Source organism: Salarias fasciatus, chromosome 20 (assembly GCF_902148845.1).
Source record: "Salarias fasciatus chromosome 20, fSalaFa1.1, whole genome shotgun sequence".
Taxonomy (NCBI): Eukaryota; Metazoa; Chordata; class Actinopteri; order Blenniiformes; family Blenniidae; genus Salarias; species Salarias fasciatus.
This window is the reverse complement of record NC_043764.1, coordinates 28,589,244-28,604,178: the sequence shown is the minus strand read 5'-3', so window position 1 is coordinate 28,604,178 and position 14,935 is coordinate 28,589,244. Positions and strand designations below refer to the sequence as shown.

General features: G+C 44.9%; 1 pseudogene; it reads left to right on the top strand.

Moving 5' to 3' along the window:
• The first annotated feature begins 7,495 nt into the window (after positions 1-7,495).
• Positions 7,496-9,367, top strand: LOC115407462 (zinc finger protein OZF-like; annotated as a pseudogene).
• Positions 9,368-14,935: the final 5,568 nt, after the last annotated feature.

The following is a 14,935-nucleotide window of genomic DNA, read 5'->3' as shown; positions in this document are numbered from 1 at the left end:
TCGCTCTGGGGATATCCAGTATGGCGACTGATCGGTTTCCATTGCTTATTCGTCATATTTCAACCAATCAAGTGACTTATCCCTCCCTCCGATGGCGAACCAGCCAACCGCTGCCGAAACTGATGGACCACGTCATTGGTCGTCATCACTCGTCATCAATGAATTCTGAGCCAATCACGTCGGTAGAAACGTTTGACTGACAGGGCTGGTAGCCAATGAGCTTGCTGAATGGCTGGCTGGCCCGCCAGCGGGGTTTTGTGACTTCTCAGACATCTGCTGAGGGATGCACCTGCTGTCTGTCCCTGCTCCTCTCAGTCTGAGTGCCTTATCCCACACTGAAGCCTATCTGAAGTGATTTTTTGAGTACTTTATGAGTTTTTGGAGTGAAAATAATGTAAAAACGGGCCAAAAACCAACATATACCATTGTACAGAGGGCATACAGAGGGTATACAGAGGATGTCCAAAACTGACCCCGCCGGGGCATAGCAGTACAAATACATGTGTGAAGCACTCATTTCTTGTAGTACTGCTCTGACATTTTGACCTGAACTATGTAAGACCCCAGGTTTTAGCAAAATTGTGTTTTCAAGCTCTTTCAGTGCTTCCACACTTATTTCCAGGTGTTTTATGAGGGAAAAAATTCAGGCGAGAATGAAATTCATCCTAATTCAGTGTGCTGCAACATAAATAACTCTGTGCCAGTAGCACCTAGAGTAATTCTGACTGCACTGGGTGAAAATACAGGTTGTCAGCTTTCAAATGAGACCCCAACCATGCATGTACTCCAAACAAACAGTTCAAGAACAGCATTCAGTTTACTTTGGGTACGTCTTTAGTTGAACTTTTAGGTGAAAATGGCCCCGAGCTTAAAGGGTTAAATGTGATTCTCTCCATAATGCATAAAGTGTAGGCAACATCAGTCCAGTCATTTATAGTAGGTATGTCTTTTTTCAACCATTTCCTTGTCAGGGCTTTCTTGCTTGCTACTAATAAAAGTCGTAATAAAGATTTGTCTCCCTTTCTACATACAAGATCTTCTAAGTCGTTAAGGTACATGATTTTGAAGGTGAAACTTATTTTAAACTTAAAAACTGCCTCCATTACGCCATGTACATGTTTCCAAAATGGAGCCACAGAGGGACAATCCCAAAAGATGTGAAAATGGTTTGCCATCGTATTTCCACAGGACCTCCAACAAGCAGTTTGATTGCAGTACTTAATTTTCTGTGCTGGAGTACAAAAGAAACGAATCAAGTTCTTCCAACTGTATTCCCGCCAGGAAGGACAGCTTGTTGTTAACCGTTGCTGTCTGCAGATTCTGTCCCATTCCTTTACTGTTATGTTATACACTCACCTTTTCAATATTAATAGCTTTAACTTTTAAACTACAACACAGTTTTTCTTATAGATTTAAACAAAGGTGCTTCAACCAGAAAGAAAAATAAAAGTGCTCAGAATTACTAAGGTTAAGAACAGAATTACTTAAGCTTGCAGTGATTATGGTGACATTGCAGCGAATCCCTGTACTGTTTTTTTTTTTTTTTTTTTTTTTTGGTTTTCTTTTTTTGTGGTATTTGTCTTCACTGTTACAGTGTCTTGTAAATTGTAGACGGTCCCTTAACCCCGCAGCACCACTGGCTGCTAATCGAAAACAATATTGCTTCTGATGCTTGATAGACAGACACTTCTAATGAAAATGAGCTTGTAGCATGTAGTCCACCTCACAACGATGGGATGGAGGTGCCCTTGGTATGTTACTGACGTTTAGTTAAAGAGTTATTGAGACCGAAAGTCCGCATTTGTCAATACGCTGCTAACTTTAATAGACTGTTCAGTGAATGATATACCTAATTCGTGGCCACGAATTAGTATTTCGTGTGCGCGATTTATTATTTCGCGGCCACAAATTAGCTTGTGGAAGCTTGTTCAGTCACGTTTACATCACAAGTTCTCATTTTGGAGCTTAAACTCACCAAGGTGGAGCTTAGCTTGTAGCCTGAGCTGAGGACGGCCAGCTGTGGTGTGCGTGCGGAGCACTGATCACTCTTCGTGCTTTCTGTTCGGCTTGAATCAGCGGCGCCATGAACAGCAATTAGTGATTGTGAAACGCATACTGTAATGCACTATATCGAAAATGTGTTTAAAACTCATATCACCGTTATTGAATAAAAATATACCGCGGTATATATTGATATCGAAATTTTGTCCAGCCCTATTCAGACATAAGAAAGAAACCTTTAGTCAGTGCTTCAATTGCTTCAAGTGCGATTGGTCAAAGGAGTTGCCATCAAGTTGCAGAAGCAGTGCCACCCCCCCCCCCCCCACCCCCCCACCCCCCAACAGAAAGTGTGGAGAACTCATTACATACAGCTTCTTTATAAATCCAAACATTTTTGCCAAGAAAACAGGACTACATGCTCCGGAGAGCCCCAACAGCCATTTAATAATTGTGATTAAGATGCGACTTGAAAACAGACCTACTGTTTTTTAAAACCCATGACATCTGCCCTCAAAATCCCTAACCCTAACCTACCGGAATGCTGGCTCCTCAACTGTGGCGAAAGGGTGCAAACCTTTGACTACAAATTTTGTAACTGCACGATGACATTTGTCCACTTTCTCTGGGGTAATTTTGCCTTTTGCAGTGAGTGTGAAAGGGTTTTCCTGCAAGTCAACAGTGGGGCTAGCGACATTAGCCGGAGAGCTAACGCTACTAGCACTAGCAGCAGAGGTGCTCGGGCCACCGTCGCTATCTCCTAAAAAAAATACAACAACAAACTATTGGTACAGCTTTTATTTTGGTCGGTATTAAGTCAAAACATGACATGATTAAAACAGAACGTACGTACCTTCCACGCCGTGCTGAGACGGAGCAGCGGCGGCTGACGACCGGCGGAAAGCATCAAACACATGCGACTCTTTGTGTCTGATGCCGTGCCCCAACGATAAATGCTTTAGCATGTTGCTTGTATTTCCTCCCTTGCATGTTATCACTGCTTTACAGATGTTGCATGTCGCGCTATTGGCATCTTTCTTCTTAAAATTAAGCCACACTTTGGACCGCGTTTGCCTACTCTTTGTAGCATCCGCCATTATTCCCCCGAGTATCAGTTCTCATTCGCATTTTCCGGCTCTCGCAAGACCATTTTTTCAAGGCACCTGGAAGACAGGAATCGTTAAGGGAATTGCTAACATAAAATGAAAACGATGTCGATGGATTAGACCATTTGGAACCGGTTCCGAATCCAGGTGAGCTGGAGGCGTTCTTGTGAATGTTTTGTAAGCCGGTAGGAGAGTTTTGAATTTGATTCTGGCTGCAACTGGAAGCCAATGAAAGGAGATGAACAGGGGAGTGACATGAGCTCTTTTGGGCTGGTTGAAGACCAGACGTGCTGCTGCATTCTGGATCGTCTGTAGAGGTTTGACTACATGCAGGGAGACCCGCCAGAAGAGAGTTGCAGTCGTCAATGCGTGACATCACGAGAGCCTGAACCAGAAGCTGTGTGGGCTGTTGGGTCAGGAAGGGTCTGATCTTCCTGATTTTGTAGAGGGCATAACAACAAGATCGAGAAACTGAGGCCACGTGAACCTTAAAGGTCAGCTGGTCATCAGTCATGACACCCAGGTTTCTGGCTGAGTTTGTGGGCACAAGTAGGCTCGAGTGAAGTTGGACACTGGCCTGAAGCTGGACAGATGGACAAGCTGGAAAGACCATGAGTTCAGTCTTAGACAGATTTAGCTGAAGGTGGCGTTCCTTCATCCATGTGGAAATATCAGCCCGACATGCTGATATCCGAGCTGAGACTGTGGTGTCGTCGGGTGGAAAAGAGAGGAAAAGCTGAGTGTTGTCAGCATAACAGTGGTAGAAGAAGCCATGGGAGCGAATCACTGCACCAAGTGAGGTGGTGTACAGAGAGAAGAGTAAGGGACCAAGCACAGACCCCTGAGGGACCCCTGTTGATAGGCCATGTAATCTTGACACCTCCCCTCGACATGACACTCTGAAGGATCTGCCTGTGAGGTAGGACTTGAACCACAACAGGACAGAGAACCCAAGATGCTTAGATCGGAGAATGTCGAGAGGAGGATTTGATGGTTCAAGGTGTCAAAGGCAGCAGACAAGTCCAGCAGCAGTAGGACAGAGGATTGACCAGAGATTCTGTGACTGATAGGAGTGCAGTCTCGGTGGAATGGTTGCACCTGAAGCCTGACTGAAAAGGGTCAAGTAGGTTGTTGTTCCGCAGATGTTCAGAGATTTGGTTCAATACTGAGTGCTCCCGTATTTTCAACAGGAATGGTAGAAGTGAGACTGGCCTGTAGTTTTCAACCTGGGCTGGGTTGAGGTTAGGGCTGAACGATATGGGGGAAATATTGAATTGCGATATTTCCCCTTAATATTGCGATATAGAATGCGATATTTAATGTAGTCTATTTTTTTTGTTATTTGCTTCAACGTTTAAACATTTCTTTCCCATAGGTTAGTTCTATTTGTTAGAATTAAATAGAAGGATGTGTGACTTGTAACAAACTGAACTTTATTAGAACACTCTTTAAAAAAATAGAACAAAATCTGTCAATTCAAAATTCAAAAGTCCCTAAAAAAACAACTTAAGACACGTGGAATTAAGCACCTGTGAAATGGCTTTGGCCTGTTTCAGCACTCTAGAGACCATTTTCTCTTTTGATCCCCATCTTGTTGGGCTCTCTGTAATGAGGTTCTGCTAAGGGATGCTGGTCCCTCTTCGCCTCAGTCAGAGCTGTCTTCTTTTTGCAACTGTGGGAAAAGTGTCCCACCAGCTTCCTGCACATCCTGTTGCCCCTGAGACTCTTTCATCTTTAAGTACATTTTCTAAAATATAAATCTGAATAATCACATTTTGTCATAGGCTACATCAACATAAAACAGTCACATTTTGTCCTGACCACACTGACTGCGTTAACATGCAGTCAATATTGGGGTTAAAGGAATACTCCGAAGATTTTGGACCCACGCCCTATCCCGTTCATTTACACAGTGAGATAAGCTCATAAATACCTTTATTGTGTCCGTTCTTCCAGCCGCGGGCTCCCAGCTGTTAGCATCGTAGTTAGCTTAGCTCAATTGCTGGAGGTGAAGAGGAAACAGAGCCGGACTGACGAAAGTGGGCAAAATACTCCTTCCAGTGGTCCAGGGGACGCCGTATTAGCACGTGAAGTAAATCCAAATGGTTATAAAACATTTCAAAAGACGTGTTTTCCTTTTCAATCCGTTAAAATAACGTTTTGATGCACACAGATCTGCACAAGCATAGTGCTCCGCAGAAGGATATACCGGCGCACAGCGGCTGAGTCTATGCTTCTACTGCTGTGCTCCGGTATATCCTTCCGCGGAGCACTGCGCATGCGCAGGTCTGTGTGTATCAACACATTATTTTAATGGATTGAAAAGGAAAAAAACGTCTTTTAAAATATTTTATAACCATTCGGATTTACTTCACGTGCTAATACGCCGTCCCCTGGACCACTAGAAGCAGTATTTTGTCCATTTCGTCAGTCCGGCTCCGTTTCCTCTTCACCTCCAGCAGTTGAGCAAAGCTAACTACGATGCTAACAGCTGGGAGCCCGCGGCTTGACAAACGGACACAATAAAGGTATTTATGAGCTTATCTCACTGTGTAAATGATCAGGATAGGGCGTGGGGCCAAAATCTTTGGAGTATTCCTTTAAGGTCAATATTCCGACTAATGAAACATTTGGAATAACCCGTTTACCTGCTGAAACAGTTATTCCTGTTTACATGATCAGGATCTCCCCATTCAAACCGCGGCGCACAGACCACGCCATGACTGCATTTGCACTTCATGCCACTAGGGGTGCTGTTTGCATGTTCAACCTTATTTTATACATACACCACAGAAGAAGAAGGGCGCTGCAGGCTCTCTCTGCATATTGTTAGAAAAATAAGCAAGCCGACAAGATGTGGTGTGATGCACTGTTTTTTCAGTAAAAGAGAAGAACTGAATGATCTTTTCCGCACATTTTATTTACCTAGTAGCAGCTAAACTGTATCTAGAGCAGTTCCTGTACTCAAAAGACCAGGATTCCTTTCGGATAGAACATGCGCAGAGCAGTATTTAATGTCCCTTTCGACCAGGATATTCCTCTCTTTCTCCCTCCCTCTCTCTCTCACACATGCGCAAGCGCACACGGAGCACGGCATTCCTTGCAGAGGACGTGTTGCTGTTCCACATCTTCTTTTTTTAAATCTGCTGCCATTGTGCAAAACTAGGCTCGGTGATCACGCTGCTCCAGTCAGGCACCTTGTTAAACCAGCAGTCTGCATGGCGCCCCTCTGATGTAAATTCGCGTCACGTGACTGTCCCATCGCGTACCTTGTGATGCGCAAATCGTGTTTTGTAATATAGCGAGATTATCGCAAATGCAATATATCGTTCAGCCCCAGTTGAGATGAGGCTTTTTGAGCAGTGGGGTGACGCGGGTTGTTTGAAAGTAGCAGGAAAAAAAGCCGGTTTCCTGGGAGGAATTGACCGTGTGTGACTGTAGGTTTGATTGTGGGCAAGATGGTCTGCAGGATGCTGGTGGGTATTGGATCGAGAGGATATGTTGTAGGTTTTAAGCTCAGAAGAAGGCTGGAGACCTCATCCTCGCTCAGAGGAGCAAAAGAGCAGAGTGAAGGAGCAGCAGTGGGTTTGAGCTGACTGGACTGGTCAGGCTCAGAAAACTTGTTGCTGATTGCAGCCACCTTTTCAGGGAAAAAGGAGGCAAACATGTCAGGAGTCAGCTCAGTGGATGGCTGAGCAGCTGGAGGAGAAAGCAGGGAGTTGAACACCATAAACAGTTCTCTGGAATCAGAAGCTGCACAGATCTTGCGCTGATAAAAAGTTTTCTTTGCGGACTGCAAGCAGGAGGTAAAGGAAGTAAGTTTCTGTTTGTATGAGGACCAATCAGCGGGTTCTTGGGATTTACGCCACTTTCTTTCTGCTGCCCTGAGTCCAGCTCTCTGTTCTCTCAGAACATCAGAGAGCCATGGACTTGGTTGTTTTTTCTTGGCTGGTTTGGACACCAGGGGGCAGAGTTTACCCAAAGAGGATGCCAGAGAGGAACAAAGTGTTTCTGTAGCCTCACTAACAGGAAGTGATAGGTGTGTGTGGTCAGGCATGACAGAGCTCATCTCCTCAGACAATTGAGCTGCTGTGAGGAACTTCAGGTTTCTGTGGAAGGAGACCATCTTTGTTGGCGTCTGCAGTGGCAGAAAGGCAGCTGTAAATTTTACCAAGAAATGGTATGATAGCTGTGGAGTAACTGTCTCCTCAGCTATGGAGCAGTTACGAGTCAGCACCAAATCAACGACTTTACCAGCTTTGTAGGTGGGAGGAGATGGAGCCAGTACAAGTGCAAAAGAAGAGATCAGTGCCAAAAAGTCCTGTGCCTGAGGTTTGTCAATGTGGATGTTCATGTCTCCCATGACAATCAGTGGTGTGCCATCATCAGGGATGTCAGAGAGTAACATGTCCATTTCAGAGATAAAGCCATCAAGATTACCCCCTGGTGGGCGGTACACAACCAGAATGTATGCTTTGATGGGAGTATTTTATCTTCTGCTTTTGTTTCCTTGCAGAGCTCCAACAGGATCTTGACTGCAGAGAGGAGCAGCTCTTCAAACAGGAAACAAACTACTGTCTAGAACAGGACGAATCAGAACCTCCACAGATCAAAGAAGACGACGAATCAGAACCTCCACACATCAAAGAAGAAAAAGAAGAACCAGGACTTCATCAGTTTAAGGAGGACCAAGAGGAACCAAAATCCTCACAGATTGAGGAACACGAGGAACTCAGTACCAGCCAGAAGGACGAACCATTTATTCTGAAGGTTAAAAGTGAAACCTTTAAGGTTCCTTCTGTTGAGGATCAAAGTGACCTGAGTGACCCAGGAGTGCCAGAGACTGAGCAGTTCCTCTCTCAGGACTCTGAAGTCCACCATGTGAAAAGACACATTGACTCAGAATCAACTCGAAATGCAAAGGATAGCAACAGTGTGAACAACTTTCATGTTTCAGAGAAGCGGGCTGAATGTGAAAAGCTTCTTTGTGAAGAATCGTGTGAGAAAACTGACCATAAAAAACATCAGTTATGTCAGAAAGTCAAAAAGGTCACTGATAAGAAGACTATTTGCCGAACACGTGGCAACAGTCTTAGTCAGCAGACTCATATGTTGATCCTCACAGGAACTCACACAGGTGAGAAGCCGTATTCTTGTGAAACATGTGGCGGTAGTTTCAGTCGACAGAGTCATTTGCAGGTTCACATGAGAATACATACAGGTGAGAAGCCTCATTCCTGTGAAACATGTGGCAAAAGTTTCACTCGACAGAGTCATTTGAAGGTTCACATGAGCATTCACACAGATGAGAAGCCTCATTCCTGTGAAACGTGGCAAAAGTTTCAGTCAACGGTGTGAGTTGAACATTCACATGAGATTTCACACAGGTGAGAAGCCATATTCTTGTGAAACATGTGGCAAAAGTTTCAGTCAACAGAGTTATTTGTTGGTCCACATGAGACATCACACAGGCGAGAAGCCTCTTTCTTGTGAAATATGTGGCAAAAGTTTCAGGTATCGGAGTAATTTGTTGCGCCACGTGAGAAGTCACACAGATGAGAAGCCTCATTCTTGTGAATCATGTGGCAAAAGGTTCATTCAGCGGTGTGATTTGAAGGTCCACATGAGAATTCATACAGGTGAGACGCCTCATTCTTGTGAAACATGTGGCAAAAGCTTCAGTCAACGGAGTTATTTGTTGTACCACATGGGGACTCACACAGGTGAGAAGCCTCATTCTTGTAAAACATGTGGCAAACGTTTCGGCCAACCGGGTAGTTTGTTTCGACACATGACAAATCTCACATGTGAGAAGCCTCATTCTTGTGAAACATGTGGCAAAAGGTTTGGTCAACCGAGTCATTTGTTGGTCCACATGGAGACTCACACAGGTGAGAAGCCTTAGTCTTGTGGAACATGTGGCAAAATTTTCGGCCGACAGAGTAGTTTGTTGTAACACATGGCAAATCACACTGGTGAGAAGCCACATTCTTGTGAAACGTTGGAAAAGTTTCAGTCAACAGAGTGATTTGTTGCTCCACATTGAAACTCACACAGATGAGAAGCCATATTTTTGTTAAATATGTGGGACAAGATTTCTTTATTGCAATTTATTGCTGCACCACTGGACTACTTACAAATAGATGAAATCATGAAAGACTGTGAGGATTGTCATTCGTTAAGTCCAGCTTGAACCCAAAATCACAAGAATTCATCCAGTTTGAAGGAAACATCACTGATTCAGACACTGTTGAGACTGTGCTTCAGGAAATGTCAGTTAATGGTCTGTCACATTAAATGTGAGCTTCATAGAACTGAAAATAAATTGTTTATGTGAATCCAATGGGTTTTATTCTTTGCTGTTTCTTTTGTCATTGACATGACTGAGTTGTAATTTAACTTTTCACTTCATAAAACGTCATTCTTCCATGCAACACCTGCTGACATACAATATTGTCAAGAAATTCTCATATGTAAAATCTGTGAATTCATACATCTAGTGATGCTTCTGGTCTCATCTTCACTGATGTTCCTGGATTCAACTAGCATTTCGGGTCTTTCAACATCATACACCCTCCTCCAGGCGCCCCAGCTTGTGACCAGAAGGATACCTTACTCCTCTGCCTCCCATGGTTCCCCTCTTCTTAACCACAGCCATTTTGAGGCTTTTTCTGCTGCCTCTGTGGTTTTTCGGAGGGCAACTTCTTTCCACCTTCCCACAATGCCCAGAATGCTGAAGGCCTTGGACAGAGATCTGGCAGTAAAGCCCCTGCATCCCACCTCAATAGGGAAACATCTCGCTCTCCGTCCTGCCTGCTGACAGCTGCTTACCAGACCCTCATATGTGGCGAGGTTTCTTTCAAAGGCCTCGTCCAGAGCTCCAGCATAATGACCTGTTTTGTAAACTCGGAGAAGAGGATGATGTCAGGCCTCAGGCTGGTGCTCAAAATGTGACTTGGGAACTTCAGTTGTTTCTGCAGGTCCACCAACATCTGCCAGTCATTTGCAGTGGTCAGAACACCTGTTGAAGTTCTTGTCTTGAGCGCCTTCTTTTCTCCAGCTTTTGCAAAGGTAATGATCTTCTTGAGATGCTGGAAGCATCAAATTTTCTCAACTCCACCCCCAATGGCCTCTGTGATGCTTTTGAAGACCTGGTCAAGCCCCAAGTGTGTAAATCGGCAGGGCTCGGAAGCACATCGTGCACAGCCTGGATAAGGAACTTGATCCTCTGGGGCTCCGCTCTCCACAGCTCTGCCAAAGTCACTCACATTTGGTTTGCACTCTCCTGTCGCACCTTGCTTGCCTATCCCCACTGCTCGACAGAACCTCTCCTCCTCTGGCCCTGCTCTTACTTCCTGCTGGACTTGCTGCCGCTCCTGTTTCCCTTTTGATGCCCCGTTCCTTGTTGGGAGAGAGCCCAAGCCAGCCCTTCCTTTGTCACTGCTCCCACCTTACTTACTTTCTTAGTGCTCCAGCGAGGGTCAGGGTATCTCATCCCAGTGCGTTGAGCCTACAAGATGAACCAGGTTTTTCTAGTGCTGGCGATCTTGTGCCAGCTGCTCTGCATCCTCCACAGCAACTCTGTATTGTTGGAGGTCACCCACAATGACGTCGAGCCATTGGGCCCGGGGTTTCCCTCGTGGTCATCTCCAGCCTGCAGCCTTTGGGTCAAACTGGAGAATGGCTCATATCGGATGTTCTGGGAGTAGACAAAGGACATGGCCGAGCCAGCGGGTGCGGCATTGTGCGACCAAGGAATATGCTCGGGGCTGGCCTGTGCGGGCTCTAACCACTTCATTGGAAACTCGCTGGGGCCGCCTGATGTTCTCGATGGTTCTAAGAGCCCTACTATCAAAGCCATCAATTCTTGCGGCCAGAGTGTCGTTCAGAGGCTACATTTCTGAGCCATAAAGCAGGATGTAGAGTACGGCTAATTCGTAAATCCGGAGCTTCGTCTTGCATGAGATGGTCTGGTGACGCCAAAGTGGTTTCCACACGGACTGCAAAGCAGATGCTGGATGACGTGTCTAGGACATAAAGTAAGCAACATATATTATCAGAAGCGTGGCGTGACTTCATGAACCCTGTCTGATCATGATGAACAAGGTGCAGCATGTGTTCCTCCAGCCTCATAGCTAAAACTTTGGCGTAAATTTTTATTTCAGTATTTAAAAGGCTAAGGGGTCTGTAGGAAGCACACTCAGTAGGTGGTTTATCTTTTTTAAGGAGTAAAGAAATAATAGCTACATTGCAGTTGTCATCAAAAGAACCTTGAGAGATAGAAAAGTTTAACATTTCCAGGAGGAGTGGACCAAGCTGCGGCCAAAATGCAATATATAATTCAGGAGGGATCCCGTCTAAGCCAGGCGATCGGCCTTTATTCATATTGTTTATTGCTTTGGTTAATTCTTCTAATGTAAATTCTTTTTCTAATGTGCTTGCTGCATCAGAGGGAATTTGGGGCAAATGAAGTGATTTTAAGAAAGAGCTGCAAGTTTCTTGGTTGTGCATGACTTCTGAAGTATATAGCTGTTGATAGAATTTTTTGAAGGTATTGTTAATACAGGTGGGATCAGAAGTTATAACGCCTTCTTCTGTCCTGATTGCAGGTATACTTGCGAGTTGTTCACTGTTCTTAATTTTGAGGGCTAGAAGACGGCTTGGGCGAGCATCATTTATGTAGTGTTCCTGACGTGTCCTGTATATCTGAAATTCGGTCTTCTGCCTCAGTAGTTCACTTAATTGTTCTGAAATTTTCTGGTGTTTTGTAGTCATTTCGGGTGTGATTCTATTTGACAAATCCCTTTCAATGATGACTAGCTCTGATTCTAATTGGTTAATTTCACGATTCTTTTCTTTGTTTAATCTTGAAGCGAACGATATAGTAGTGTTTCTAATGCAGCCTTTTATTGCATCCCATAGGATCCTTGGGTCCTTCACTGAATGATTATTTATATTGTTAAAAAAATCTACTTTTTGTTTGAGTTTCTGTTTAAAGGCTTCATTCTGGAGCAGTGATGTATTAAAGCGCCAGCGTGAAGCCCTCGGATGCCCAGTTTTGATTTGAAGAGAGCAAAAAACAGCCCTGTGATCAGATAGTGGAAAAGGTATCATCTCTGAGCAGCAGATTTCCTCAAATAAGGGTTTTGAAATGAAAATATAGTCAATTCTCGAGAAAGTTTTGTGTCGTGCGGAAAAGTAAGAGAAATCTTTAACAGAAGGGTTCATAAGTCGCCATAAATCAATTAAACCAAATTCGTTTGCCATTTTCTTCAGTGCAGTGGAAGCTAGTTTTTGGTCACTGCCCTCTCGACCCCCTGTCCTGTCCATTTCATGAAGCCATGCAGCGTTAAAATCTCCACCTATCAGAAGCTGAAAATCAGATAAATCAAAAAGCATACAGTTTAAACTGGTAAAGAAATTTTCGTCAAAATTGTTAGGAGCATACACACAGACTACTGCAATTTTCATTCCATTATAAGAAATTTTACAGTAAGTGATGCGGCCATCGTCACTTCCACCTGAACCCAAATTGATAAAAGATAGATTTCGTTTAATCGCAATGAGAACTCCCTTGCTCTTTTTGGTATAACAGGAAGAAGCCACCACATTGTAATGTTTGTTAGAGAATCTGTGTGTATCAGTTTCTAGAAGATGAGTCTCTTGAATGAAGGCAAAGTGTATATTTTTCCTTTGTAATAGATCTAAAACACTGAAACGTTTTTGCGGAGAGTTTAACCCGCGCGCATTTAATGATAGTACATTGAATTTATCCATTTAATAACAAGACCTTTGCAGATAATAAGTGCAATGAGAAATACATATGACATACACATGCCTGGACAGCCCCCCCCCCCCCCCCCCCCAAAAAAAAAGAAAAGAGGAGAAAGAAAAAAAAAAAAAAAGAAAACAAGCGTCCCATTGAACCCTTTCCCAACAAAATTGTACCGGTAACCATGGGCACAACCAAATCCTCCACCCTCTCATTGCATTAATAAACCAAGGTGTGAAAGTGAGTCTTATATTCTTGATCACCATGTTTCATGTTGAGGCCTCTAGGTGATAATAGGTAACTCATAATAGCAGCAAATATATTTTATTATTGCCTTTTGAAATAAGAGGAGCTGCCGACTTCCTAGAAAAAAAAAAAAAGGGAGAAGAAAAAAAAAATAGGATGTCAGTCCTTGGAGTCCTTGTGTAAACTAATATGAGTCGAGTCGAGAGGCACTGCAAGACTGTCCTCAAAACAAGTTCCATGTTCAGTTAAGTTTTGTCAGCGTCTCATTTTTAACAAGCCAAGAATCTTTCCGCCTCACCTGGCTCTCTGAAGACGTGGCTCTCGCTGCCCCGCTGGAGTTTGATGGTGGCGGGGTACATGAGGAAAGCCGTAAATCCCTGAGTGCGAGCCTCGTGCATTATCCTGTAGCACGGTCTCCGCCGTTTGGATGTCGCCTCGCTGTAGTCCGCGGCCCACTTCAGGAGTTCCCCTGCCACTTTGGGAGCACTTTTACGAGCCTCCTTGAGCAGAAGATCTCGGTCTGTGTAGCGGAGGAGCTTCATGATGACGAGGCGCGGGCGTTGAGCTCTACCTGGAGCAGGAGCGGATCTTGGTGCCGGGCCAAGCCTGTGCGCCCTCATGATCTCCGGGGCATGGCCGTGCGTAAAAGCCAGGAACCAGTGCGGGATGTGCTCCGTCAGGTAGGACAGCAGGTTAGGGCCCTCAGCCCCCTCTTTCAGATTGAAGATGAGCAGGTTGTTCCTTCTGGCTCTGTCCTCCATGTCCACAAGTTTATCCTCCAGAGACTTCAATTGTGTCTCGGTGTGCGCGACGCGCTCCTGAAGTTGCGAGGTGTCTGTGCGCAGAGCTTTCAATTCATCCGTGTGTCGGGTTAGCGTGGCGTGCATGTTATCAAGCCGCTTTTCGAGTCTGTTGTTCCTGGCTTCAGATTTCTCATCGGCCTCTTTAAAATGTTTTGCCATGATCATCTCGATGGTTTTGGCCAGGGCCGCGTTCTCCATGCCAAGCTCTCTGTTCACCTCACTCATGGCGGCTTGCTTGGCAGCGGTCGCTTTTCTCGTACTGCGCATATGAAAAAGGTCAGGATTGTTGGGCTGAGAAGCACACTGATGAAGTTACAAAAAGAGAGAAAAAAAAATTCAAGTAAATCACACCATGAAGCAATAGTTTGAGTTAATTTGCGAAGGGTGACGTGGACGTGGTCGTCTAGGCTGCCGCCATGACCCGGAACCGGAAGTCCCCCCTGATATATGGATCTTCAAGGCTTCTCCAGTGGACTCCATACGTGATGACGTGTTGACAGTGTCTCCAAACAAAAAGTACCGCATCATCTTGAGACCCAAGACCCGTGTTATAGGATCTGTGCAGCAAGCGTCGCTACTGGGTGCAGCGTTTGCAGCCTCTAGGAGAGTGGAATCAGCCCGGATGGTGCTGTGCTGCAGGAGGAGGCTAAAGTGTTCTTTCCCGCGTTTGAGGCAGTTGGCTTCAGTTGTGATGAGATCACTGTCAGAATCTTTTACCAAGGCTGTCTTTATCTGTGGACTGCTACGGGCTTGGCGCAGTAGACTGAATACATGGCTCAAATTATTGTTGTTGGCTGTGGACTCAAGCTGTCGGGCTTCTGTTTCCCAGAAGCTTTCCCTATCCTCAGCAATAGCCACATTGCGCAGGCGGTTCAGTCGCCGATACTCCGTGTGGTCGTCTCGGAGCCGGGCCTCATGTCACTGGTCAATGATGTTTAGTGTCCTCTCTGATATCCAGGGCTTTCTCGGGGACGATCATGAGCATTCGAGGACATTGTGAGGAGACTTGA